The sequence below is a fragment of the Falco punctatus genome, assembly GCF_963210335.1.
Source record: "Falco punctatus genome assembly, chromosome: 7".
Classification (NCBI taxonomy): Eukaryota; Metazoa; Chordata; class Aves; order Falconiformes; family Falconidae; genus Falco; species Falco punctatus.
The window spans coordinates 8,193,482-8,213,460 of NC_137587.1; the positions used below are offsets into that span (position 1 = coordinate 8,193,482).

A 19,979-nucleotide genomic window follows, 5' to 3' on the forward strand; every position below is an offset into this window, starting at 1 on the left:
TTTGCAGTCCATGCAGCCTTCAGGGGAGATCAGAGGAAAGCTGCTCTGCTGCACTGGGAAGGGAGGCAGCTCTCCCAGGCGCATGTTTTGCTGCAGGCATGCAGCTCTGCAAAGCACCGATGGTTCCAGTCTCCTCCTGGCACGACAGGTGCTTGCGCACGCTGACAAGACAGCTCATCCCCATCTCTCCCATTGCCCCTGGGGAATTCCCCTTGCCCAGGACACCCAAGCACAGTCCCAGCCATGTGCCTGCTGCAGGGCAGAGCAGAGCAGAGCAGGCAGCCCATCACACCCAACAGCCTGCTCTCGTCTCCTCCATGGGGAGGACCTGGGGAATCAAACAGCCCTGTAGCATCAGAGATAAGAGGGAAGAAATTATGGGGGCATTGAGATGGGCGCATCAATGCATCCCAAGCCAGAGAGAGCAGGGACAAGTTGCATGGCAAGGACTGGGGTTCAGGATCCCCCCTAACACACACATACCACAGGCAGGTGGCCCTGCACATGGGAGTGAGGAGGGCACAGACGGTCAGCACGCAGCCTCTGCTGTGCCAGTGCTGCAGGCTGGCACTGCCCACAGCCACCACGCTGCCTTTCTGCCCCACTCCAGCCATGCCCACGGCCAGCGCAAGGAGCGTTGGGAGCGATAGATGTGACAGAGGAAAACACAAGAAATTGTTTCTTTCCCTTCAGGCAGAGAAAGAAGCGTCACATCTGGACATGTACAGCAGCCGGGCTGGGAAAGGGACAAGGCATTGGGAGGAGAGAAGCTGTGGGCTGGGAGGCGCAGCATCACCCAGATGACGTGGTGAGACAGATGGCAGATTTGGCAGCAGGGTGGTCACGGAGCGACCTGTAAGCTCTTCCTGCTGCAAGAGCAGGCGACACAACACTGCGTAGGGGCTGTCAGCCCAGCCTGGCAGGTTTGGGGCGTGGGGTCATATCCTTTCAAACATGCCACGTTCAACAGCCAGCATCAAAGATGCTCCGTGGGCAAGTCAGCCTTGGAAAAAGACTATGTGGGATGAGGGGGAAAATGGGAAAAAAGATCATAATGGCAAGTTTTAGGGGCAGAGTGTCCCTGGTTTCTCTACACAAGCCCACCTTGCCTGCATACAGGGCCATGCAGCCGGGTTGGCAGCCCCTGCACCACTCTGCCCACCCTGCCAGCAGCACAGGGTCCCCAAGCAGCCACCCCCTGCCCTCCACAGCATCACTGCTCATGTGGAAGAGAAAAGGAAAGGAATTTAAACATATGGTGCTGCAGCAAACAGTTGCACAAGGAGCCTCCCCAAGCCCGTGTCCCCTGGTCCTTCCAGGGCGCTTTGGGCATCGCAGCACCAGCAATACAGCCGGCCAAAGAGATCTGGGGGCCCAGGCAGGGAGCAGTATCCCAGCAACAGCCACTGCAAGCCTCTCCACAGCCCTGCCACAATTAGCAGGAATCAGACAGGCTCCGTGCCCATTTTAGGAGAGATGCTCAGGGATGCAGTATTGATATGGAGGGGTTTTCACCGTGGCTAGATGTCCTGGCCCAGCCCCAGCCCAGACTCCAGCTTTCCGCCTGGTTTTGGATATGCTGTTCTGCCTGCCTGCATCCTCTCCCAGCACAGCCCAGATCTACAACCATGAATGCTGCTCTTGCCTCGCTGGCCTGGTCCCAGTGAGCACCCTGTGATCCTGTACTCAGCCTCTGCAGTACCAGCAAGGCATTTACTGCATGAGGAGGGTCTCCACCTCCTCACCCGCTGTGTGCTTAATGTAAGGGGAAGCTTGGCACATGCTGTGCTGCATAGCTGCCATCCTTGCTCTGAGAAGCATCTCCCCACTTGGAAACACATGGAGCCTCCAGGCAGCTTAAGAAAACCCAAGGTGAGAGTGCACGAGACCTCAGCACAGCCGGCACTTCCCAGCCCAGCTCCCTGGGGCAAGCAGCACTTCCAATAAAGCACGGGCACACCCCACTCTGAAACACCCCGCTGCTTCATCAGTGCCAGTACCACTCCTGCACTTACTAGAGACAAAAAGCTGCGCAACCACAGATGCTGCAGAGGCTCCGGCTCATCCTGACATCCCTGTGCTGACCACAGCCCTGGGAGAGTGAGCAGAGCTCTGCACAGGCAGCCAAACCCTCCTCCAGCACGGCAGGGATCAATATTTAAGTGATGCTGAATCCTGTAATGTTGCCTCTCTCCTAGGGACAGGACCACCTGCAGTAAACACCAGTGCTGTCCAGATGCTTTCCACGCTTCTCCTGGCAGCACAGCTCTATCATGAGGCACATGGATGTCATGCTGAAGGGAGGGGACCAAAAAAGAACCAAAAGTCAGGTGTGAGGAGCCACCTGAAGGCACTGGGAAGGCTTTTCCTAATGCTCACCACAGCATGGAGAGACCCTAAGCTGCAGGACCAGCCTAAAGCCAAAAGCGGGCTCCAGCAATGCCGCTGGTGCAGAGCGCCATGCTGGCCACGCAGGTGGGCACGGCTGCAAAACCCAGCTACCCAAATTACCTCTGTTCAGTGAGGAAGCGAGATACCATCCTGCTGGCACAAATGCTTTCCCACCTCTTTCTTGACCAAGACAAGCTCCAGGGAACAGACAGCTTTGCCCAGCATGTTCAGGAAGCAGGCAGGCAGCCTGCAGCACCGAAAGCAGGATCGGACCCAAAGCTCAGCAGGTCCCATCACACGCCTGCACACCCCTTCTCCCACCCCAGGGGATGGGGAGGGGGCAGTGCTGGCATGGTGGGCTCCCACGGGCAGCTGGGGAGGTGGAGGGACACCCCTGAGCACCACTCCCAGCTGGGACATTAAAGGCTACAGACATGCAGAAACTTATTTTGCCCTCTGGATATTTTCCACAAAAAATCCCAAGCCCAAAGAAATGCAGAGTGAAATCCCTTCTCTGCTGAAACCAACTGCAACATGCCTTTCACGAGGGCCAGAAATTCACCTCCTTGTTACAGAGGGGAAAGAAACCCCTGAAGTTTGGCTCTGCGCGGGGGCTGTCCAGATAAACAGCCAGCCCCTCAGACACAGCTGCTGTGATGGAGGAATCCTGAAACCTAACGATTACCCCAGAACACAAACACATGTAAAGCTGCAGTTGTGACGGTGCACGTATGTACTCAAGGGCACGGTCACAGTCTGTAAGTCCAATTACTAAAGTTTTGCCTAGCTAGGTTTACTCAGCCCAGCGCGTAGGGCATCAGGGGACTGAATCTGCAGGAACATCCACCCTGACTTTCCTGCAATGGCTGAACTAACCCAAACGTCTTTAAAATGCACCGTTCTCAGGAGGTGGCCCAGCCACTGCAGCTGTTATCAGCAGTATTTTCTTTGTTGGGTTTGGGGCTTTTTTTTTTTGTTCTGAACAAGGAAGAATTTGATGAAATTTCACAGAAGAAAACACAAGAAATTAAAAGCTTAGATGAAAGAAAATTAAACTTGATGAAAACCTCCCAACAGAAAAATCCAATGAAACTGCCTGATGAGAAGATTAGCGGCAGCGTAATATGAAAGGAAAAGGCAATGAAGAGGACTTGGAACCCGAACAAATAAAAGAATTATGACTTTTGGAAACATATATCCAACTTAAAAGTAATCAGATTTTGTCTGAACTGAAAACTTTTTAAATTAAAAGACAGCCAATTTAAAACTGGAAGTTCTAATAACATACATGCTAAGACCTCAGATCACTCCCGTCAGTGAAAAATAAGTCAGCAGAAGTTCATGCAGGATGTCTTTGCTGCCAGATCTGCTCAGCACCTGAGCACTTGGAGCTAAATCTTGATGAACTGCAAAAGTGACTCTGACAGCAGCAACCTTTTTTCTGACAGCAGAAAACAGAGGGGGGGGGGGGGGGGGGGAAGTTTCAATTAATGTAGTACACCGATTAGTTTAGTCAAAGTTCAGACTATTACTGCAGGTTAACACAGGAAAGCCTGGTTCCCTTTCCAAGACCAATGAAGATGAAGTGTGAAAGGATGATCTCTACTAGTTCTGAATTCTTAAAAGCCAGAAATTATCAGGTTATATGACTGTTTATGTTTTACATGTCCTATAATAAAATTATGTTCCTGTAGTAAGTATTACTGTAATACAATATAGTATAGTAATAGAGCATTGTTAAATTCATTAAATATACAAATAATGCTTTCATAAATGTATCTGTTTTTCTTTTATGGACCCATATATTTTAAGCAGTTTTATTTAACCAACTAGAAACCATTTTTTAAATGCTTGCTTTCTGCATTTTGAATAGGATTTCATTTTCCACTGAAATACAGCAGCATCAAACTTGTAATAAATAATGAAGAGATAACTAATAAAGACATGTGTCACTCACCACTTTCTAATGCAAGAAATCAGGACCTTAAGAATCTAAATAACCACGTGTTACACCCTAAACCCACTCAAGCATGGTGCAGCCTCCTGCTCAGCCCTAAGCACCACAACACACTCATCACTGAGAATCAACTTGTCCTTAAGAAAAGGGAAGAAGTGTACAAACGCAGCAAGATGAAAACTAGGTACTTCGGTTGTGGCTTTCTGATCATTAATTTAAATCGTGACTTTAATCCATCCATCCTACTCAGCAACAGGTCAAGAGCCAAACAAGGCGCAGATCAAACTTGCTCTGAGGTCTATGAAGCTTAGGTTGGTTTTCTGCCGGTTTTGCCATTACACTTTCCTCCCACATAGTTCTACCGTCTGTGGCCTCTCCTGGGAAAAGCAGCCCAGAAACACAAGGAACAGTGCACGTCCCCAGCCTGGAGCCTGCAAGCCCTGGAAGTCTCTTACTGGTGTAGACACCTCCAAGATCACTGCCTGCAGGCTCAGGAGAGCTAGGGAAACCTCCATACTCCTGGTCTTTTCTCTAACGCTGCCTTGGGGATTATCCCATGGTGACTGGATTTGTCAGAAGACAGGACAAATAATCCCAGAAGCGTTGAGGCTGGAGGGAGATCATCGAGTCCAGCCTCCCTTCTCAGGGCAGGGCCAGCTCCAGGACGTTGCTCAGGGCCATGTCCTGGCGGGTTTTGAGTATCTCCAAGGATGGAGACTCTGCTCCAAGCCAGAGCCACACTGAGAAGACCATCCCAACCAGCTGTTGCAAGCAGGTCCTCCAGCCAGGTCTCAAGCCCCAGGCTACTGGGGGCTGTCCCAGCACAGACTGGGATCCTAGCTGCACTGGTGCCCTGTGGCCCATGGGCAGCCACTTCCAAACCTCACGTGTCACCTGTCAGCTTGCCAGCTCTCACATGATGTCTCAGCACCTCAGCTTGTGCCGTGTCCCTGCCATGCCGTGTCATCCTAGCAGGGATCATCTTGCTGCACAGCAAGGGGACTCCCCCAGCAGGGTCACCTTAGTTTGGCCAACGCAGTGTCCCCAGGCCTCGTCTCAGGGTACCACGGGCTCACTTCGGGCCACAGCTGGGACCTTCTCCCCAGCTATCCCTCCAAACCCAAGGTTTGCCCTAACTCTTCCACCTCTACCTTCTCTGAAGGTCGGTCTCCCCTAGCCCATCCAACCCACCACATCCAGGGGCTCGTTGTCTCAGTCTCCATCACCTCCTGCCCCAGCTTCCTACCACCAGCTCCCAGCTGACAATAAGTGCTCCCTGGTGAAGCAGGGCCACAGCCCCTTCCTCTCTCTGTTAGGAGGAATTCAAATTTAGATGCCGACATGTTTTTCCACCTCTCACAACCTGCCTTTTAGCACAGCGGGACACAGTGGAGCTTTGGCTCATTCAGATCCTGCCTTCCTCTCGGCTCACCCACAAGTTGCAGATGACAAGACGACACAAGATGGTGGTGCTGAGGGTAGGGGAACTGGGTCACCCAAAGCTTTCACATGCTCCCACTGAACAGGAGCACTGAGCCTCTCTGCTGTGGTACTCCATTTTAAACACAACTTTATTGGAGATCAAAGCAGCCCCTCCTCGGTCAAACCAGTACCCACAGCTTCTCACGGCGACTCTGCTGGGAACTGCAGAACTGATCCCCGTGTTGAAATGCTTCCATACCATGGCGCTCATGCTCCCCAGAGACTGGGCAACATTACAGTAATTTCAATTAGGAAGGCAATTTCTCAGCCAAAGAGGTTTTCTCTGCAGCCCTTAGCATGGCTGCAGCTCTTACTCCAACACAGCCATCCACTAAGAGAGGGCTGTACCAGGACAGGCAGGGCAGCGCTGGGGCTCAGGTAAGCACCAAGATGAGTCATAAAAAGCAAACGTGGTGAGGAGGTATGAGATCAAGTGACGGCTGAACCACCAGAGAGGTGAGGGTGATGCAGGGACCAGGGCAGCAGGCTGGGAGAGGGGAACCCATGCCCCTCCTTCAGCCCACCTCCTCCTGCCTCTGCAAAGAGGTCCTGCGGGACCTGCTGCGCCCAGTCTCACCCATTAACCAGCAACAATAGCAGCCTGGAGGGTGGGAAGGGCTGTCCATGGCTGCCTGGCCAGGGCTCTCCCGCTGTTGCTGTAATAGTGTGAACAAACTGCTGCCATTGTCCTCACCCAGTAACAAGGTGTGATCGCAGCCTAATTACCAGTCCCAGCTGCATTTAAAGCAATAACTTCAAACCAGCTTTTAAAAGAGGTTTAGGCATCTTAAAGTGCAGGTAGGTGCCAGGGGGGATCCTCAAAAACTCTAAGACCTGTTGTTGCTAAGGATCTGATAGCTGGTTAGGGACTGAATGTAATCAAGCCAAAGCTTCGTTTGGAAGGAAATTGGGACTGGAGCCACTTCAGAAATAATCTCAAAGGAAACCTGGTTTTGCTCTGAGCGCAGTGCATCAGCAACGCAAGGTTTTCTTCAAACTTAGGGCTAAGTACATGAAATATATTTACAGCAATTAAAGTAGGTAAGAGCTGTTCCACCAAAGGCAGAAGTGACAACAGGAGAAGGCTTTGGTGTTTGTAGGACTCACAGAGTCAGCATTTGCACAGCACGCTGACGTTCGCCTAAAAGTTTAAGTGACTGATTAGTTTAATATCAATTGAATTCACTTGTGGGTGTTGGAAACATTTCTCCCTCTCCTTGCTGCTTGGGGAAAGCTCCTGCAGTCTGTTAAGACAGAGGTATTTCCTGCAAGGAATATTTTAAGGCAGTGACAGAAGCTGTGCTGAAATCTGCCTTCCTTTCCCTTGGGCCAGAAGTCACTGCATGGAAGGAGGATGGTAAGTACTGGAGAGGGCCTGTGCGTACCCCTGGCCAGTGCCCCCAGCAAGCATCGCTATTTCTTCCCCGCTTGCAGGACCACCCTACGCTTACTGATGTCAGTAACCACCAAACCAGGGATAAGCTAGTTAACCTCAGGAAAAGCTTTGAAGAGGACAGCAGCTACAGAGCCATGCAAGCGTTATCATAAGAAAAAAAGAAAAAAAAAGCTGAAAGCTGAAAGGCATTCAGATGGAGTTTCGGGAAAGGGAAGCCAGTATGCTGTCAGGGGAAGAAGGCAGAGGTTTAAGCTTACAGGAAAGCCGGAAAAGCCCATATGTGCTATGGAGTCAGAGGCTGCAGGGGTGCCAGTGGCCTCCCTGCTTTTATTTATTACTTATTTGTTTGCCAATGGCTGTCTGCCAGGAACTTAAGACAAATCCTTCCTGAAAGAGCCGTTTCTGCTTCCCTCTCCATCTGCTGCCTAGCCCTGATCACCACTTTACAGGGTAGCAAGGAAGGCAGCGAGGCCAAGGTTCAGGTCTGGTCTTGGAGCCAGTCTTTCTGCTTTCTGTCTTTTCCACACCTTCTCCCCTCTAAGCAAACACTGCAAACCACCTCAACAGCATCTTTGATTGCCAATGGCACGTTTTGCCTGCTCAGACAGGCAGCCTGACCCCTCACACAGCATCGTAAAACTCCAGCATGGGGTAAGGTGCCTTCTCACAGCTCACTTGCCCACTCAGCCTTCCCCTCACCTCCTGCTCCCCCCAGCTCTCTGAAAGGGGAGAAAGCAGAGGCACATACACCAATCCTGGGGATGGTGGCTAAACAGTTAAAAGAGATGTTCACACAGAAATACCGTCCACCAGTCAGACAAAGGTCTCTTTCTCCAGGATAATAGCCATTCTGTTCAGGAGGTTCCTGAATTGCCAACCTACTGTGCAGCACCACGAGAGAGGATGGGGAAGCAAGCGAGGGAGAAGGCAGGGCTTTGATCCGTGGACAGATCTGGATGAAGTCGTAAACTGGGGAAGAGCAGCTCTGCCAGAGCGTTAGATCATCCTGGCCTGACAGCCCTCCCAGAGTCATCAGCCTCCCAGAGCTGGAGGGAGAAACGGGGAGCGGTTCCCCCTCCTCTCCCCTGCTAGCACCGTGTGTTTCCAGCACCTTCAGGTGTGGCTCCCGCAAGGAGGGTTCTGTGGCCAGGATGACGCGGGGACCAAGCACAAGCCATGGCATGACACAGCGGTGGGATGACATTTTATCTCGCATCAGAGGACTGCGGCGCAGGCCAACACACGTGCGCTGGGAGAGGACACGGAGGGGCTGGGGCTCGCTCCCTACTCTGGCCGCTGACCCCTTCCAGCAGCCCAGGGAAGCCCCCCCACCCTGCCGGGCCGCAGCTGCCCATCACCCGGCTGGAGTCGAGCGTTAGTTAAAGCCACTTTGGTACTTGGTCCCGAAGGGGGGCAGGAAAACAGCGCCTCACCGGAGCCAAGTGCCTACAAACCTCCCACCCCAACGGGCCAGCCCCATCCTCGCACCCCGCAGAGCCGCCCCGGGCGCTGCCCCCGCGGTACCGGCACACCGGGGCGGGGGGGGGGGGGGGCACCAAGCTGCCGTAGCATCCCCCCAGCGCAGCCCCAAAGCCAGGCCCACCCAGGAGGCGCAGCTAAACGGGGAAGGGGGGCCGGGATTAGCCCCACGCACGGCGCAGCTTCCCCCCCACACACACACACCAGACACCCCACCGGCACAACGGACCCCCCTGCCCCCCCAGTCACCACCCGCTGCCCGCCAAGCCCCCCTCCCCGCTTCCGCGGCCCCCGCCCCGCACTGACCTGCTGGGGGGTCCCGGCCCCGCGCCCGCCGCCTCCCTCCGCCCCTCCCCGCGGGCTGCCCGGCACCGGCAGGGGAAGGGGCCGGGGCCGCCGCCCCCCGGCCCGCCCCGCTGCGGCGGCCGAGCCGCGGTCCCCGGGCTGCTCCCCCCGCCGCCTTACTGATGCTCGGCCGCCGGGGCCTGCGCTGCCGGCCGCCAGGCCGAAAAGCAGCAGGAGCTCCGGGCCCCGCGGTGGGAGGAGGGGGGGCGAGACGGGGGCGGGCAGCCCCCCGCCGCGCTGCCTACCGTGGGGGGCGGCGAGGCGGCGGCCCCAGCTGCCGGTGCGGGGAGCTGGCGGGAGCTGCCGGCGGCGCGGCGGGGCGCGGGTCTGCGCGGCTCAGGCTATTTCTGGGTCTGAGGCGCTGCCCGCCGCAGCCTCCCCGCGCTGCCGCTGCCGCAGCGCTCGGGCTCCGCGGGGCGGCCGCCGGGCGTGTGCCGCGGGGGGAGCGGGCCCGGGGCGGCCGGCCAGCGCGGCGGGGACAGGCGGGGGGCAGCCCCCCAGCACGGCGCGGGGGTGGGGGCGCCTGAGACCTCAGGAGCGTTGGCAAAACCTCTCCCGTTGATGCGGCATCGCGGGGGTCGATGAGAAACTTCCACGGGGTCCTCGTTGCGCAGAACAGCAGTGCCTTCCTGCGGGAGGGGGGGACACACGGGGGACGGGGCCTGAGCCCCCGCGGTGCAAAGGGGCTCTGAGAACCTGGTTCTCCTTAAGTACACACACACACACCCCTGCTGCCCATCTCCCTAACCCCTGAGGATGCAGGCGGCGCCAGCAGCGCACCCAGGGGTGCGGCCCGGGTCTCACCCATCCACAGGTGTTGCCAGCTGATGATCAGGGACACACCTGCAAGTGGCCCCGCGGGGAACAGCCGCCAGGATGTGTCCACAGGGAAGTCCCCCTGACACCCCAAGTGCTTCATTGCTACTGTCTCACATAGGGGGGCTGGGGTCCCACATCTGTGGCTTTGCTAAGTAAACAGTGTTGCTATGCAGCACCGCCTGAGGCTCGTTTGGGCTCATTTTCAGGCTGAAGAAGCACAACCCCGTGGCTAAGCCCCTGCCGTTTGAAGGACCTTCCAGGCTGACAAGGATGCTTGTGGAAGTCACCAGGAGAAGCATCAGGGGAGCAAAACATGTAATGAGCTGCCAGCCAAGAACCCTCCTTCACACTGCAAATGGAAACTGGCTGGCACAGCTCACAATGAGGAACTAGGGGGAAAAAGCAGGTGTCCCCCATGGCATCTTTCCTTTTTTTTCCTTTTTGAGGTAGCACTCACTGATTTCTGCTCAGTTGAAGCAGGGTGCAGAGCACAGGCGGGCTACAATGCAATGCCTTTTGATAAAAATTTACAATAAATGAGACTTTTATCCCTGACTGGTGACTTCGAGGAGCTACTGTAGCCCAAACAACACATGCCTAAAACTTTAGGGGACAGCTGAACAAAAAAAGATTTCCAAATTTCTTCCACCACCACCACCTCCTTCAGCCCCAGCAATATGTAAGATGTGGAGAAGTCACGCAGTGTGCACGCTCACCCCAGACAAGCCCATGTCAGTCCTACAGCATCACTGAGGCTTGGAGGCCTTGACTGCTGTCTTGCAGCAGGTGACACTGCCTCAGGGGAGAGCAGAGAGCACTGTGCTGGCTTAGTACATGTGCTCTGCAAACACTGAGCAACGGGGGTTTGTGGGAGAAGCGGATCTGTGGGGCTTTTCTAAAATACCTTGTGACTCACCTGACACCGAGTCCCCAGTATTCAATACCCTACTTCTCTGCAAGTGCAGACTGTTTTTCATAAGCTGTGGCTTCTCTGACCTACTGAACTGGAAACCAATACACTTCATCACTTAAACTGGCAAATGCTGCTGGGAAATCTTGGCTTCTGAGGAGAGCTGGCGACCTTGTTGCTGGTGAACTGCCCAGTCCCAAAGGAGCGAACACCTGCATCCCCCTCCCTTAGCCCACCAAGACATCAGGGTCACACAAAGCTGGGCAAACCTACCCTGTGCATAAGCCATTCCCTGCAGATACTTGTTTCTTCCTGACTCTGGCCCATATTGTGCCTAGCTGGAATGGAATAGAATAGAATTATAAACCGAGAAGGGAACAGAGGAATCCAAACAAGGAGAAAAACTCCTTCATTTTCTATTATGTATTGGGCCTCGGTGGCTGTGACTTTGGCCCAGGTTACAGGTACTGTCTCACAAAGGCTGAGGCATCCCCTTTTTTTAAGTCCCTCCACATGCCTTGGAAGCACAAGCAGCATGTGGCTCAGCCTCCAGCTCTGCGGAGGAGCCCGTTACCTCCTTCCTGCACTGCTTATAACCCTGCAGCAGCGTGGGAGAGACGTGGAGCCACAGCCAGGGGAGGATGAGGCACAGGGAGCTGCTTCACAGCTGGAGCTGCAGCACTGAGTCCTGCTGTCTGTGTGATGCTCCCCATTGTAATTCCTCTTTTCCGTTGCTTACGGCTTTAATATTTAAGCTGAATTTCTCTAGGCAGGCTCAGGGACTTAGGCTGACTTTGTCTAGACACATATCAGGCAAGATGGTACAACTGTTCCTGAGCATCACATCTGAGAAAAAGACTATTTTGCCCACGTTTAAGAAAAAAGATTGACGGCTTCTCCCTGGGAAGATCCAGTGTCTCCAAGCTTCGGAGCCAAACGCTGGCAAAGGTGTGGCCTTTAGCCGGGGATGTGCCTTTGAATACCCCGTGGAGTCGGTGCATATCCCTGGAAAAGGGCAGTTTGCTCAGGCCAGGGGCAGACTTCAAGGGTGCATGAATTAAAATACCCTTTAGTCTCCACTCCGTGTTCCTGAAGCCAATCAGGCTGTGTCTGTGCCCCTGGGTGGCCCCCCAGCCTGGCACGGCACGGCACTGCTGGGATGTCCCCTCGCTGGCTGCTCCTCACCAGGATGGGTGGTCCAGTTGGGGTGCAGCGAGCACAGCCTGCGAGCCCTCGGCCAGGGCTTGCCTGCAGGCAGGCATTGACGAGAGCCCTCACCTGCCCAGCGCAGGGGTGGGAGCCAGTGCGGAGCTTCACGGGGTCGTGTGGTGTGGGCAGGCCTGGACACGGCACCTGGGAAGTGGAGCTGGGAATGGGCAAAGGCACAAAATGACCGGTGCTGGCACAGCACAGCCCTGGATGCAGCCCCAGGTTTCTTACCTGCACCCTGCTTCCAGGACAGGATTACTTGTTTCCTTGGAGGATTTTTTTCCTCATCATTACATTATGGCAGGAATGAATTTCTTCTCATCCCTGGGACAAGTGGAGGATTATCCCCAGGGTAGGGGTGGAAGCTCACACCTGAGGTTGAAGCTTGCTCGCCCAGCAATGCTGGGTGCTTTCCCCTGTGGCTGGCCGGCACAGCACTGCAACTGCGCTGACTTCAGCCCCGGCCCTGGGTGCTCAGCATTTCTTCCAGCTGGACCCCAGGGCACTGAGCAGACACCCAGAAAATGAAATCCGGGCAGTTTAGTCACAGCATAAGGGGAGCGCTGGTGAAGCACCCTGCCTTGCCCACCCAGAGACCCTGCTCCCCAGGGCAGCGTTAGCCGCCCTCTCCAGAGACCTGCCTGCCTCTCCCAGCGCTGCCTGCCTCCTTCCCAAAATACCTCCTGCCTGCCGTAACTAAGGAAACAGGCTCCTGTAGGCAGCAGCTTCTTTCAGTCCGCACCATTGCTGGGTCCCCAGAGCACAGGCGAGCTGCAGGCACCAGTTGGCAATGCCAGCCACAGCCCAGCCACTGGCCCCCAGCTGACCCCCGGCTCTGCACCCTTCACGGGGGTCTGCCGGGCACCCCCAAGCAATATGCTTCTCCCTTCCCACTGGACGCTGTGGGACTCATGCTTTGCAAAAGGAGAGGTGGGAAGAACTGCAGCAGAGGCCGAGCCACCATCACACCAGCCACCTCAGTTCTGTTAATTAAAAAAAAAAGTTAATTTCTTAATTTTCAAGTCCTCACCCTGGACCTTTGCAGGGCTCTTTGAAGGCAGATTGCCATTGGGAACAGCAGAGAAACCGGGGCCACAGCTGCTAAGCTGGGAAATCGTCTCTCCCCCATACTGGCTCCCTTGTGGTTTGGTGTCTGCATGCTTGTAATTTCAAATCTGCTTCAAACATCACCCACCACTCAGGCTCCGTGACCAGGCACTAATCAGTTACATTAAAAAAATGCTAATTGGCTTTTCCCAGTTACCACTCAGGTGGGGCAGTGTGGCTCACAGGCATGGGATTTCTCTGTGGCTCCACATCTCAGGTTTTTGGCTGGCCTGGGGCAGCAAGGTGTCCCCACTGCTTCCCAGCCACCACCAGCTCTGCTCCAAAAGGCACCATGGCTGGGCCCTCAGCTCAGGCAACTCAAGTTGTTCAAGCCACCAATGCATCTTAAACCCAGCTGCTTCTCTCAACAATTAGCACCCCCAGCCCTCCCGGCCATCCCACTACTGCCGCTAGCTGTGCCTCTGTGGGTGCTCCCACCCGCTCCTGCATCACTGCAAGCAACTGGTGCAGCTTCTTGCTTGGGGCTTTCCTCTTTTCACCGCTGCCTTCTGCCACTAACTAAATGTTCCTCCGCTTTTCCCTCCCCAGATCCTGTCTTTTGCAACACAGAGCACTTTGCTCACACCCTTGAAGAAGGACCCATTGGAGATCTCCTTCTAGACCTGCAGGCTGGCACTCAATAACACCAAGCCAGCTTTTGTGCATGAAACATCCTTGCATTAGTCTGCAGACAGATAGTCTGCACTTCCCCAGAGGCTGGGCCCACTGCCCACCTCCGACAGGTGCTCTGACCTGGCCCTGTGTCTGCTCTGAAAGCCCAGGGCATGCTGAGTTGCTTCCTTGTGGTCTGGAGATGCACACAGGTAGGAATGCAGGTCCATTCACTCTGTGGAAAGTACATTCCCTCTCTTAATGCACATGTATGTGAGAGAGAAACAAAATAAAGATGTGGTTATATGGAGCTTGAAGTGGAGGTCATGGATCAGAGTTAAATCTTTCCTGCAAATCTCAGGGAAATGACCCCTCTGTATAAGGAGGTGCAACTGGTAATTCCTGGCAGACAAGAAGATCCAGGCTGAGCACTGGACCTTCTGAAGCAGGAAACGGCATTTGTGATGATGCTGCGAGCATTGAAAGATCGATTGCAGAGATACCGGGGAAAAGTGATGGTAGTTTTAATGAGAATGTCAGTGGATTATGCAGGAAGGATGTAAACTGACAGGCTGAGCCGGGAAAGTCAGTGAGGAAGATGCACATCATGTAATGAACCATGTTACCATTCTGGCCAAACACGGGGCTCTGCGTGCAGGCTGTGCCTCTGCCCACATGTCCGGCCTTGCTGGGAGCAAACGCTCAATGCACTGATGTGCTCCCCAGCTAAAACAGTTGCCAGCAGCACAGCTAGCTAATGCACGGTGGCACAGTCCTTTATGAAAGTCATTAACTCTAAGTAGGCCATCTCATATACAAAATATTCAAGAAAATAGTTAGTAACTAGCTCGTTCACCTTTCCTCCATGTACAGAACAGCATCAGAATGAAAAAAAAAGACCAAAAGGAAGGAAAAAGGAAGGGTTATCCTCTGTCAGAAAAGGGATTTTGTGTAGACTAGCATTCTGTTCTGGCAGCAGCCAGTAGCAAACACCTTGAAAAGAACCTAAGAACAGAGTGGGAGGGCTGCTCCTGCAGCGTCCTCTCCCACTCACCAGCACCAGGCTTCCTGCATCGGCAAATACATCATTCTTGACAGAGATTCAGAAGCCGTATAAAATGTGGGCATCCGCAACACCTTGCAGCAAGGCGTTCCCCAGGTAAGCCACATGTTGTATGAAGAGCTCAGCATCTCCTCATTGCTCTTTTGACCCACTCACCTGCTACTTTCACCTACTTCTTAGCCTAGATCACAGTCAACATTTAAGCCTAGTCATCAACAAATAATTATTTATTAATTTCCTTGTTCACGGTGCTGGCTTTACCTAGGGTTTTGCTGCGTGCATAATTTTTCATCTTCAACTTCATTCATCATGATTCTTGCATCTCCTTTCTCCCTCCCTTCCTTTCCACATGCACTGAAATGAAGCCAGCACTCAGGTAGAGGCAATACAGGGTTTTATCAGGCTGGAGTTACACCAGGGAGGAGCTAGGAATGCTCAGCTGAACTGAAACTACAAGGGAAATGTGAGTGACTGACATGCTATAATGGCTAATAATGCCACACCGTGACAGAAGCAGAGCCCTGAAACACTGGTGGTCACCGAAGCCCTGCTTTTGCTCCTTTAGGCACCTTCCGCCATAGCTCAGCAACTGGCAGCTCTGCCACCACTTCAGCAGACTTCCGAGAGCCCCAGAGAGAGCTCTAGCACACTGAGACAAGGCAGATGCAGCAGCTCCTTTGCTCTCTGTTGGTGACCAACACAACACGTGGTGTAACAAACAAGGAGAAAACACTGGAGCTCCCAGGCAAAAGCTTGGAGAACTCCTGGAGCAGGTTTAGTTGTGTTGCAACAGAGCATGAATCACCGCAGTGGATAAGATTCCCATCTGATGCAGCTTTTACCCTCCTGCAGTGAGGACCGCAGTCCTCCTCAGTGGCAACTTGGGGAGCTGTGGGTGGGGGATGCGGCTGTGCAGATGGATCCTGCCAGGGGAGAAAGCACTGCCCTCCCAAGGGAGATCACAGCTGCAGGGCTGGGGGCTCCCCAGCAGAGCTGGAGAGGAGGCAGGGCAGAAGTCTCCCTTAGGTTGTAATGGTCGGCTCCCATCCCACATCCACAAATGCCCTTGAGCTGCTTGACTCTCGAACCATGATAGTGGCAACCCCACGTCTGGGTGACCCAGGGAAGGGATGAGCTGGCCACGTGTGCCCCCCAGCCCCCCAGCCCACCCCCTGCAGCACCTCTGCACCCTGGCACTGCCCCCATCTTACTGCAGGGCTCCCACTCTCCTACTCCTGCTGTATCTTCAGACTCCCTTGAAACCTCTCTTCACCCCAGCCCATCTGACCCCCCCACCCCGTTGCCTTTTTTGTGCCATGGGGGATGGAGAGTTGGGCTCAGAAGAGCTGCCACAGGACATACGCTCCACGCTCCTCACCGGCCGGTGCCTCCCATCCATCCCAGCCAGGGCAGCATCCCAGCGGCTTGCTGAGGTGAGCACGGGGCTGGGGGCCGAGCAAGCTCCATCAGCTCTGGAACACAGTGGGCTGACAACACAGCACCACAGCACCACGTAGTACATGGGGTACGGGCCTGGCTCATGCCCACCGACCTAAACCTCTTGCTCAGCTGGTTCATTCCCCACTGCTTGGTTCCTAATGCCCTGCCCCGTTTGTGTTAGCTTCTGACAAGATGGCATTTTGATAAGAGACCTCCAGGGGCATATTTAATGGGCAGGCTGGAGCCAGCTGAACCTCCAGGCTGTCTGCTGTGGATGTGCAAGCAGGTACCATAGGAAAAGTCAGTTGTGATGGTCAAAGCAGGTGGTCTGCACTGATTCCCTCCCTGTGCAGCTCCTTCATTTGCCACTCCTTCTCCATGGGTGAGATGATGGAGGCTTTGGGGTCGTGACTTGATCCCACCCTGGCAGGGAGGGTGGATTGCGGCTCCCTTTACCTTGGCCATTGCTCCACTGGCTTTGGACACCTCTCTGCTAAGGGAGAGCATACGAAGAGGTCGTGCTTCTCTGAAGAAGACCCTGCTTGCCTGTGTCTGTGTCTTCCTCTCTTCCCTCCCTCCTCCTCCTCTCCCTCCCTCCCTCCTCCTCTTCTCCCTCCTTCCTCCTCTCCCTCTCCTCCCTCCCTCCTCCTCTTCCTCCTCTCCTTCCCTCCCTCCTCCTCTTCCTCCTCTCCTTCCCTCCCTCCTCCTCTTCCTCTCCCTCCATCCTCCTCTTCTTCTCCCTCCCTCCTCCTCTCCCTCTCTTCCCTCCCTCCTCCTCTTCCTCCTCTCCCTCCCTCCCTCCTCCTTCCCCCCCCCCGCACCTCCCGGCGGGCTCTCAGCGCCACCTGGCGGCTGCTCCCGGCACTCCCGCCGCGCCCGGCGCCGCAGGGGACCGCTCCCCGCCCCGCACGCAGCCCACCCGCAGTCCCCGCCGCGGGCCGTTCCCCGGGAGCCGCCGGGCTCACCGGGCACGGGCGGCCCCGCAGCTCCCCCTCGGCTGAGGAGGCGCCGCAGAGAGGCCGGCGGCAGCGATGGAAACCGAGCGGGGGGCGGGGGTGGGGTGCCCGGGGGGGGGGCCGACGAGGAGGACCGGGGCTGGGAGGGTGCCGGTGACCACTGCACGGAGCCCCTCGCAACCCGGCCATCACCTCAGCCGCCCCGCCGGCTCTTCCCGACCCCGCCCACCCTTGCTCTGAAGCCCACTCCATCCCCACATCGTCATCTCTTCTGCTCCTGTTTCCCAGCTCCTTTCAGCCTTGCCCTCCACCCCTCCATCCCGAGCCCCCCGCCAGGCTCCCCTCGGAGCCCCCAGAGGGCTCATGCCCCTGCTCCCCTACAGGGCCGCTGTGCCCCTGGCACAGCCTGCCCACTGCCCCCCTTCCCCAGCTCTCAGCCAAGCACATGGGGCTTCTGCTTCGGGCAGGCGTTTCGGGAGGCCGGGCACTGGCTGTGCCACCCCAAGTCCACCGGACAGGAATCTGTGAGAAGCAAGTGAGGGAAGTCTGGAGAGAGCCCACGTCTCACTGCTGTGGGGCTTCTCCCTTATATTTTTCCCTCATTTCTTTGTTTCCTCCCATAACTCCTCACTGAGTCTTCAGAGGGGAATAACTCGCCTCCTTCTTTGCCCTTGACACTGTGGTCCTCTGTTGTCCTCCGCTGTGGAGATCCACTGCTGCTCCACTGCAGCCCCATGTTGGGTTTCCCTCCCTCAGTAATCACCCAGGTGAGGAGGTGGGAGAGTGAGGCCAAAGGTGCCATCCCCACAGCAGACACCACACTGGATCTGTAGGCCCTGGACCACCACTGGGCTTTGGAGATGCCCAGAAGCTCCTGGAAAGGGGAATTGCCCTCTGACAGGAGCATACCCTTTCTCCAGGCAGCCTGATGTGTGGTTGCCCTTGGTACAGTGCCACCAGCCTCGCCTTGGCCTTACTCAAAGCAGCGTTAAGGGCTTCATTTGTTTCATCTCAAATATATCAGGTGGTTCCTGGAACCTAGCAAACAGCTACCCATGATCAAATCATGGCTTTCTTTTCCTTCAGATGAGAATAGAAAGTAGCATCTCAACTAATTTTCTTTGGCTCATTTAGGGAGATGATATTACTGGACCAAAGTTTACCCTTCAGCCCTGCCCAGCCCAGAAGGGGTATTGGCCTCAGGAGCCTGGTGTTCGCTCCCAACATCTGTAAGGATACCTATATCCCCCCAGCACAAAGGAAGAGTTGCTCCCCCTGGGAGTCCAGGCCATATGGGAGCTGGAAACCAGTGGACATGGGGCTGCCTCTAGCCTCCTCAGAGGAGGACCTGGTTCTGCCTCCCACCCTCTTCCTGAGCAGGGCTTTGAAGTTCTTTTGTTAAAGCAAACCAGATCTGCACCAGGAAAAGTTGCTGTTCATTGTCAGTAGGGACAAAGAACTGCCCAGAGGACACCCTGGCTGGTGATGGGGCTGAGCAAACATCTCAGGACTGCACAGAAAGCTCAGGACTGCACAGAAAACACCTTGACCTGCTCAGAGATCAGCGTGGGAATCCCCTCCACGTAGGCACCTGGCTGGCAGGGATAGCATCCTTTCTTCTGCACCAGGTCCAGGGCTTGAACATGTGCTCAGGAAGTGAAGTGCCTGGGCTCTAGCTCCTCCTAAATCTGCCAGAGTCTGAGCATCCTTCATACCAAGCTACCTGATGGGATGAGGCGGGATGGGATGGAGCTTGCTCCTTTAATGGAGCTGGGCAACTTGTGTATGACATGTGGGGACAGAAAAGGACAAGAAGCAAGATGGTGTGTGACTTAGCACTGAGTGGCTGGAGGCCTGGTGTCTGCTCCTGGTGCTGTTAGTGCTGTTGTATTAGTGGAAATGAAGTAGGCAAAACCTGATCCTCCAGGTACCAAAAAAAAGTCAGCTAAAACCATTGCCACCCACGGTGTGGCTGGGGGAGTGGTTGTGTACAGCACATCTAGCGCACTAGTTGATAGCTCACATTTTTGCAGAGCCAAAGTAATTTAGGAACTGCTCTTACAGACCCACTGGAAGAGCATCTTGATGGCAGGGGCAGCAGCCATGTGATGGCAGGGAGAGACATCGCTTCTCCCAGAGCGCTGCTGCAGCAGGCAGGAAGATTAATCCAAGTCTATTTTCTGGAATTGATTTAAGGCTGTGTTCATTTATCTGCAGTTCCTGCTGAAACATTTCATATTTCAGATCTGATTTCACTGTTTCCAAGGCTGAAAGGCTTACTTCTCTAGGGAACGGCAGTTCTGCAAGAGAACAACAAGTAGGAGCCCTAGGGAAGCAGCAAAAGGGAAGGGATGTTTTATCTTTAGTAACCGGTCATTTCCATTTTGGAGGCAGTGAAAGAAGAACCATCTGGTGGGTGCTGAATATTCACTATGTAAACAGTGACTTGGTTATGAATATGTGCATGTGTTATTGTTATTTATTATTTATAGGATTCCCTAGGTGTGCATGACACTTCACAAGCAGAAAGGAAGACCAGGGCTCTTGCGCTTTGATGTGCCAAATATAAATTTGACACGATGCTCAACAGCCACCGAGCATGGCGGATGAGGGTTGGGCAACTGGCTCGGGGCAGGGAGGGAGATGCCACCTCTGTGAAAGAGGACAGTGTCCAACTTCTGGAGCAGTAGCTGCTCCTGCTGACGGCAGATTGCTTCAGGTGACCACCCTCACATATTCAAGCCTGTTTGGGTTTTAATCCTCCCCTGTAATAAACACCAATTACATTTAATTCTCTATTCCTTAAGAGCTCT

The 19,979-nt window shown here is 54.8% G+C and overlaps 1 protein-coding gene across 6 annotated transcripts in view; it reads right to left on the reverse strand.

Moving 5' to 3' along the window:
• The window catches only part of TMEM63C (transmembrane protein 63C), a 42,263-nt gene extending 25,648 nt beyond the window's left edge, over window positions 1-16,615 (reverse strand). For 2 of the 6 annotated variants that reach the window (XM_080394381.1, XM_080394377.1), the window contains exon 1: window positions 9,581-16,615. The gene's annotated coding sequence lies outside the window, so the exon portion shown is untranslated. Of the gene's footprint in view, window positions 1-9,170 lie in introns of all 6 variants that reach the window. The other 4 variants (XM_080394380.1, XM_080394375.1, XM_080394379.1 and 1 more) reach the window with 3 other exon arrangements.
• Window positions 16,616-19,979: the final 3,364 nt, after the last annotated feature.